The following is an 8,520-nucleotide window of genomic DNA, read 5'->3' as shown; positions in this document are numbered from 1 at the left end:
CGTTACCACGTGGACTAATTGATATGCTCTATGGGTCCGCGTAGCATGGTAGTCTGCACCGCTGTATATATAATTGGGACCTTTGCGCTTTAGCGGAGAAGATTTGTAAATACGCCGCCATTGGACGCTAACTGTCCCTTGCTCCAAGATTTAGTGTACAGGCTCCTATATTTGCGCGCTTCTTTTCCCTGCACCGCCCACAGCTGTATTGATTAAGCACGATCACCGGATTGAAAAACATCCATGTGACAGCCCATTCGTGCAGCTACTGTTCTCGTGCTTTGCGGCATTTTATTTTGACCGAGTGCGCATCTTCAGTGAAAATAAAGCAATTTTTTTCTTGTCAATAACGCGCAATTCCATCACAAGTGTTCGCTAATTCTTGAAAAAAGTTTGCGATTTGTGGCGTTTGCAAAAGAGGGCGCCACACATCCACTTGGCGAGTATTTTGTTCTTATCTAGACGAGCCTTGGTGCAGCCGACGCATTGCTAGCAAGCTCTCTTGTTCAGCGAAACAGTAATCTGTTTAGACTAAAGCATGTTCGACAGGCAGAATCCAGCGGATAGAAAGTGCACTCGCTCTAATCACTGCACCAGGTCCGCCTCCTGCCGGAAGGTTTGAGGGTTTCTCTGATGATTTGGATGCTTGGGAGAGAAAATATGTTTGACCTACGCGGAAAGTCTAGGAACCTATACATTAACTCCACCTGTTCCTACTTGTTCCTGTTCAGCAGGGTTCGGAGTCAAGACCAGCAGCAGGCTGTCGTCGTGCAGCCAGTCTTTGTTGGTGCCTACTCCATTGCCATCGTTCACTGGCAGTCCGCGAAGGCAGCTGGGTCACATGGAACCGCAGCTGCAGCCTCTGGTGGAATGGGAGCTGAACACAGAACGATCCATGCCACCTTCGCCTTCAATGTACCTGAATACGGAGCAGCAGGGGAATTCGAAACCTGTGTATTCGTGTGAGTGTCCGTAATGGGAGTTACCCGCCTGCACTTAAACTCTATGCACGATTACGTCTGTGGGGGAGTAAAAAAGAAGTAAGCTGTCCTCTAAGGCTCTCCCTTTACAAAAGAGAGTGCGTTCAGGGCAGCTTGTTGTTTTTTTTTAATCATTTCATATTTAGAGTGATAGCCGAAGAAACCCATCACGTTCGTTGAGTGGCTTTGGCGTTCCGCTGCTCATCCCAAGGTAACGGGAAAAATCGCTACCACAACGCGTCCGCATGCCGATGGAGGTGAGATGCAACAACAATCGAAAGTATCCGATGTGTTGTGCAATTTATGTGCGCCTTAAAGAATCCGAGGTTGTCTCAAACAATTCTTCGCCATCCACTACGGCGTCCCCTTCCTCATAGCCCGTGTTTCTATGAGGCGCGTTGAGCTCAACATACTGCTGGCGAATCGGCGCCACAATTATTCCGGCCGGCATTATACCGGGTGTTCCAAAAATTTTCAAAAATTGGATTTTGGAGGAAAAGTATGCCTTTTTTGGCATAGTTATACCAGTGTTGGCGGCACCAGAAAATATGGGAGTCGTCTTAAGTAGTAAGGTGGTTAACTAAATTTTATAATCAACTTTTTAACTGTCAGAGTTAGGAGCCCAATTGGAATTTGAGATCTGTAGCCTGTCGTTAGTTATAGCCATTTCAGATTTTTCAATTCAAAAAGTGCTAAAAGCCTTGGCACTGTGACTGAAAAACGTCTATTACGTTTTTTCATGCATCTGATATATGTTCTTTGCAAGCAGAGATGTATTAGTTGAGATGTATAACAAGTTACCGAGGCCTGCGCAAGTGCAGTGGCCCCTCCTGGCCGCATGAATGTTACTACGCGATAAATGTCCGGTAAACCTGTATACGTCCCCGCTAATAAGTATCCGGCACGCGAAAAACGTCTATTCTCGAGTCGCACCGCCACGCAGGCAACTTATACGGGCACGCTGATGATGCATGCCACGCACCGCTGCTGCGACAAAGGTTATAACTTTGGCTGTGCCATCGGCGAGAGACTTCCAGTAGATCTTACAAGAACGATCGGGAATTGTGTGGTACACACTGTGTAATAGCGTGAGTGACGAGGGCCTCTCTCCTCATTATATATACATATAGCGGTTGGTCATATACTTCGCATTTCTATATCATCTGATTTATAGTGTGAATATGTTCTACAGTAGAGTATCCTTTACAAAAGCCTGCCTGATCTTTAGGCTGGTTGAAGTGCAAGGTTGTCCTGATTCTATTTGCGATTACCTTAGTAAAAACCTTGCAGGCAACGCAGAGCAAGCTGATCGGTCTGTACTTTTTCAAGTCCTTGGCGTCTCCTTTCTTATCAGTTACGATAATGTTAGCGCTCTTGCAAACTTCTGGTACGCTCGAGGACATAAGGCATTGCGTATACAGAGTGACTGGTTTTTCTCCCACAATCTTTCCTCCGTCCTTTTGGCCTGTTATACAGGTGGGCGCAGATCTGCATTGCTAAGGTGGCGCGTTTCACTACTTTTAGCGGCGGCACAGGTTCGCATGTGCGCAGGTTAAGCGCAGGCACCCACGTATAGAGAAGGGGCATTTGAACTTAGTTCAAATTGGTTGCCAAGATGCAAGTAGTGCGTAGGAACTTTAAACGAGAGCCATCAAGCACAATTAGCGCCATAAGCAACTGATGCCGTATAAAGGAAAGCTGGCGAGGGTAACTCAAGATTACCTGTGTAACGCGTGAGCTTTGGTCCAATGTAAAAACTTGAGATGGGATTTCAGACTACTGCAGTGCTATGAATGCGTAAGGATTTGTCTCGCATTGTGGGTTACTATAGTTGATTTTTGTTTCCTATCGAGTAGCCAGTAAAAATACCTCAAGGGCTTTTATGTTTGAGACATTTACGGTAAATGTCTTTAGCTTGAAAGCCTTTAGAGGGAAACCCTTCGTATGAAAAGCATTTAGGCGAAAAGCATTGGTCCTACTGGCCTTGACTGTATTGGCCATTGGGTGTCTATGTATACAATGGTTCCTCTGTTCACTCTCTCATGGCTGCTATGCAGCTGAGCTGATGTCGTCATTGGGGTTTTGGGGCCGTTTGGTATAAGCAACAACGCCGGGTTTCATTGGCTACGAGCCGTATAATGGTCGCGCATTATTAATTCTGTTGATGCTGTTTTAAAGGCAATTTCGGGAAGAACAGGTTGCGGATGCACACCTCGTCGGCCGACGAACTCCATTTGTTGTCGTAGGTTTTTCTTTAATTTTTTACCGCAACCGCTCCAACCCCTGCTTGCGACGCACCAGAGCGGGAGGCTTCGATGTTGTCGTTGCGTTGTGGTGCAAATTCTTAACAGCTATTTCAGTGAATTCTGTTTCATCTACACCACTCAGTTTACCACCTCTCCCTTGGTGTGATGCATCGCAGGGTCCGGTGGCTGTCACGACCTCTACGACCATCAGAGCCAGGGTCACTCGGACGAGGCCAGCACGGGCCCGGACACACAGCTGTTGAACGAACCCCTGCCATCTCTGCCTCATCTTTGCTCGCCCAGACTTTGCTCGCACGGCACACCGGTGGAATCGACCAGCGGGGGCTACGGCCATCCTTCACCACACCAAGAGCCGCAGCTGCCTCTTACACTGGAACAGCACTCCCGACCGGAACTCTCTTTTTCTCGTCAGGAAATTCATCCAGTGCAAGAGGCGTTGATGCCTCAGGAGCACTTCCTTCCGCGACCGGGACCATCAAATTCGCGCGAGGGAACACTGCCGCATCTGGAGCTGCCCCCGCAGTTCCCGTGGCAACCGCAAGGGCCCCCACTGCCAGGAGGACCCACTTGGCCCCCTCTACAAGAAGAGACGGGGCCATGGGGTACGGTACCTGGATTCAGGCCGCGAGCGGGGCGGCTACAATTGCCTGGGTGGCCATACGTAGGGGAGCCTGTGTTTGCGGTGATCGCGGAGCCGAGGAGGGCCGTGATGATGGACGACGGGACGTGGTACATGTTGGTGTATCCGGCATTCCCCGAGAACGACGAATGCTTAGCCCGAGCCGTATGGCGCTGGCAGGAATGAATTACCGCGTGCGGCGTTGCACTGTAACCAATCCTGCGGCACCTGCGGATAGCAGCCAGCACCTGGGCGACGGGCTGGTGCCTTCCCTACTCGGGTTCTGATTCCCTAATCGGGTTCTGACAGGATGACTCTCACGGCGTAACTGCGACTAGGGCAGTCATCTTAAGAGTCGGCATTTGTTGTTAGAGAGGTTTAGCATAGCGGAGACATATTAGCGTAGACGTATACTTGCTTACCGGACACTTGCTCGCCAGCATTGGCACGGTGGAGCCAGGCAGGGTCACTGCGCGTGCGTAGGCGTGGTCTTGTACGCTGGTATATACCTGCGCTAGTAAGTCTCCGCCAAGCTCAATCTCTCTATTAGCATTCTCCACCACGCAAAAGAGAATGTGGGGTTTTTTAAAATGTTTTTTCTTTCAGAGCACGGGTGGAGACCAGTATCGTGTCCTCGTAGTACAAGGTAGAGCGGCGGTTAAAATGAGTGGTTTTTCAAGTTGCGTGTTTTTAAGGCGTTAATTAACTCTTGGTCTCGTAGTCAGGGTACAAATCTTGCGGTCAGTCCGTGAGTGTCCGCGAAATTCAGGGGAACTATAACGTTTTAGACCCTGAACCCTTGGCGATTTTGATGCGCTGTTCAGGAAACTGTGTACTCGCTTAAGGCATTTTTTTGCCTCTCGGAGCGAAACTAGATTTTTATGGTTGCATCCAATCGTTGCTAGACAATGGCAGCTTTTACATGCCTTATCATTTCCTAGATTTTTGATGATGCTGCTGCGTGTTTAATTTTTCTTGCCAAGCATCAGGTGAATCCTTTCTCTGACCCTTAGTGTCGTGTGCCTTATAATTCACTCTGCAGGCAGCACCCAGGTGATATATGGCACCTTTCTAAAGGTAGAGCTGGGATTTATCCACTCCGACCGCTAGCTAGGTGCGAGTTCAAAAGTGGTCATGTTTGCAGTCGGGTGCTGAAATCTGCAATTTTTGGATTCTGGGCTCGCTCTATAATTTGGTTCTATGTTGGGTTGTAGATTAATGACAGAAGATGATTTTTTTTTCACTTTTCATGTTGAATGTTAATATAGTTCGCTGCCGTCTTTAGTGCACCAGGTGTTTTAGGGAAGGTGATAACTATTTTTTTAAATAAGGTTCTCGAGGTAACGAGAGGCAATTTGCGGCATAGTAATATGAGTGTTAACGGAGGTCAAAAAACAGGCGAATCATAACTAGCTAAGTGATCAACTGAATTAGAATACTTAACTTTTTAAATATTACCAATAAGCACCTGATTGCAATTAGATATATGTAGCCGGCAGTTAGTAATAGCCATATAAGTCTTTAGAATTTCGAAAACGCCATTACTCTCGCCGAGGTGGCACAACAAAATTTGACTATTTTGACTAATGGCGACCACTGAAGGCGTTGCTTTGCCTGCATACTTTCCGAAAGTGCACATATTTTAGCACGATGTAGTCAAATTCTGTTGTGCCACAGCGGTGAGAGTAATAACATTTTCGAAATCCTAAAAACTGATATGGCTATTATTAACGGCCGGCTACAAATCTCTATTTGCAGTCAGGTACACATTGCTAAATTTTAGAAAGTTACCTATTACAATTTAAATAATCACTTAGACAGTTGAATGATTCGCCTGTTTTTTGACGTCCTCTAAAGCTGGCATTACTATGCCGGAAAAGCTTCTGTTTACTTCAAAAACCCTGTTTTTACTCACTAATGATCACGTTCCCTGAAACACCTGGTATATTACTGGCCACCTTGAGACCACCGAATTCTCTTGTTTCCTTTGTTCATTTGCCGTTCAGTGCTAGGCTTGTTGTTTATAATCGACCAGGCATGGTCTCATTTTTTTTTTCATTTTCTGCATTTTTTACTGTACAGTTATTTGTGTGTAGTTGTGTGTCTCTTATGCTTGGTTCATATCTGCTAAGCAAGACGGACGGAGCTCGTTTTCTGAATAAAATTTTAGCAGCAAAGAAAAGACTGGTTTCGATTTATGAGCGACATATTTTGCGCGCACTCCAGGTGGTCTCAGCCGTTGCGCCACTTGAAAGGTCACCGTGTGACCTGTTCTTATCTTTTTGAACTGATAATTGCATTACGACCTTCAGACCTCTCCCCCTATGCTACGAGGAGTCACCTATATTGGTGCAGAAATGGATTTTAGGCATCTGACAGATGTTTCGCCCGTTTCTGCTTGCGCACCACGCAGTTCACTTGGATAACAACTAAGGTTATTTCTCATGTATAGCAGTAGAGGCCAAACTTGTGTTGAAAAGCTGCCATTGTATACATGCATGACAAGACATAACGTGCGCCATAATGCTGATTCACGAATAGCTTGGCCGTGCATTCCAGAAGGAGCACTTCTTGCAGTACTCCTGGTTCCCAAAATGGCGGCTGCTGGGATGTCGGCGCAAGCTATATTACCCTGTATAATTGGCTGTTTCTTGCAAGTCGTCCATAGGACCGTAGACAGTGCTGCTAGATTACACTTTCAGTAATGAAGAGAGAGGGGAGCGAGAGCAGAGAGAGAAAGAGAAATAAAAGGGCAGGTACAGCCTTTCTCAGAAGTCTACAACCATTCGTGTCAGTTCCCGAGCCATGTAGTGTGGTTAGTTTTTGCGTAGCCAACGTTCCGCGCCTTAAATATGTGCGGGACTCGAACGCCCTCGCGACTCTGGCAATTATAAGGACTATGGTGGTGCAAAAGCGTACAAAGGCTTAAGTTCATTGATTGATTGAAAACTTTATTTGAACATTGGAAATTGCTGGAGCCATTGGTGGTCCGCCTTTTCCGGCAGCCCATTGGCCTTCGCCGCAGCGTGGGCCCTGCGAACCAGTCCTCTTTGCTGGTCGGTGTCCTCGCTGTGCAGAATGGCCTCCCACTGCTCCCAAATCGCAGATCAGAAGTGTGTCTGTAGCAGGATCGAGTTGGCTTGCCCCCACCGTGTGAAAAGCTGTCGCCATTTCTCCACAGTGTGTACACTCTGGTTTGTAGAGTGAGGAGTACCATTGGTGGAGTTACGAGAGTGTCTATTTGTAGTCTGTGAAAGGTGTGTTATTCTTTGTCTAGAGTTTTGTGAGGTGTGGGGTATGTCTGTCTGGCCTGTCTGCCGGCCTGCAGGTGTTCGGCGAAGCTGATTATATGCTGCGTAATGTGTTCCTCTGGCTCTTCGACTAAGGGGGAATCCCGGTACAAGAGAGCTGGGTCTTGCCGGTGGGCGGCATCATTCCCTCCCGTGTGGTCCGTGTGGCCTGGAGACCGTATGATTGATGCTTGATTACGAGGATGTTTGGCTAAGAGTATGAGAACTGGGGTTATATTATGAAATTTTCAAATTGCGAAGTTTTCAAAAACTTGTCAAAAATGGGTCAGTTAGCCTCGCTCCTCTTAGTGGGACGTGTGTGGCCATATTGCTTTTTTGCCACATGGGTGGCTGCAGATTACGTCACGTATGTGGCAGAAGTGGTGACGTTGCACACGAAATTATGCAAGCGCAAATTGACAGTTTTTGTGACAGCCTCGAGGCGGTCAATTTGACCGTTCTGTTTGTGACAGAAAATGGCGGCATGTACGCGGCAATACGAGTGAGGCGGCTGCGCCGGTGCGAGCAACGGCGAAGGAAAGCGCACGAAGACGCGTTTGACTTGCCGGACAAGCTGTTTCGACGCCTTTGTCGACAGGAGAAGCAGATTGTGGAGTGGCTATGCGACGAGTTCACCCGCAACGAACTGGGAGGCGTGCTTGCGAGCACGTTGTCCGTGCGGCCACAGGTGCTATGTGCACTGCGGTTATTTGCCACGGGCGGATTTCAAACTTCCGTTGGTAACGAGGCGCACGTCGGCATCCCAGAACGCATGGTAAGCAAATGCGTGCGGCAGGTGTTGGAGGCAATCTGCAAAGTTAGCTTGCAGATAGTGTCGGCTCCCGCGGTCATCTCCGTACCACAGCTACATATAAGTAAAACACGCTTATGGTGGCGAAGCTCTTCAGTTTTCCCAGCAAATCCCACTTCGTGGTCGTCTTCAGTTTCCCAAGGGAAACGAAACAAATAACTACACATCACATACTGCAACACCACACATTTTGGCATTTTTGTCATCGATCAAAAGAGCCGAACAGCACAGAGTTCAACAAGTTGTCTTCGTCGATTTCGTTCCGTGCGGTCCTTGCAAGTTTGCTGGGCAGGCACGTAGCCTTCACGGCATTTGTTCAAACTTTTCTGCGCACTTAAATCAACCGCAGAATAGCTTGATTAGCTTGATTTAAAACGATAACACGGCGTGGAATCGGCTGCTTTCGTGCAAACATGAAGGAAAAAAATTGGCTGTGGTTTAGCTCTGGTTATATCTCGTTTAATTGCGAAAGCTTGCTTAGATTTCGCCTTAGAATTGAAATGTTGCGCAGCAGTAGACCAACTAGATTCAGATATAGACTGTTCGTCGGTAA

This window comes from Amblyomma americanum, chromosome 11 (assembly GCF_052857255.1).
Source record: "Amblyomma americanum isolate KBUSLIRL-KWMA chromosome 11, ASM5285725v1, whole genome shotgun sequence".
NCBI lineage: Eukaryota > Metazoa > Arthropoda > Arachnida > Ixodida > Ixodidae > Amblyomma > Amblyomma americanum.
This window is presented reverse-complemented; position numbering follows the sequence as displayed.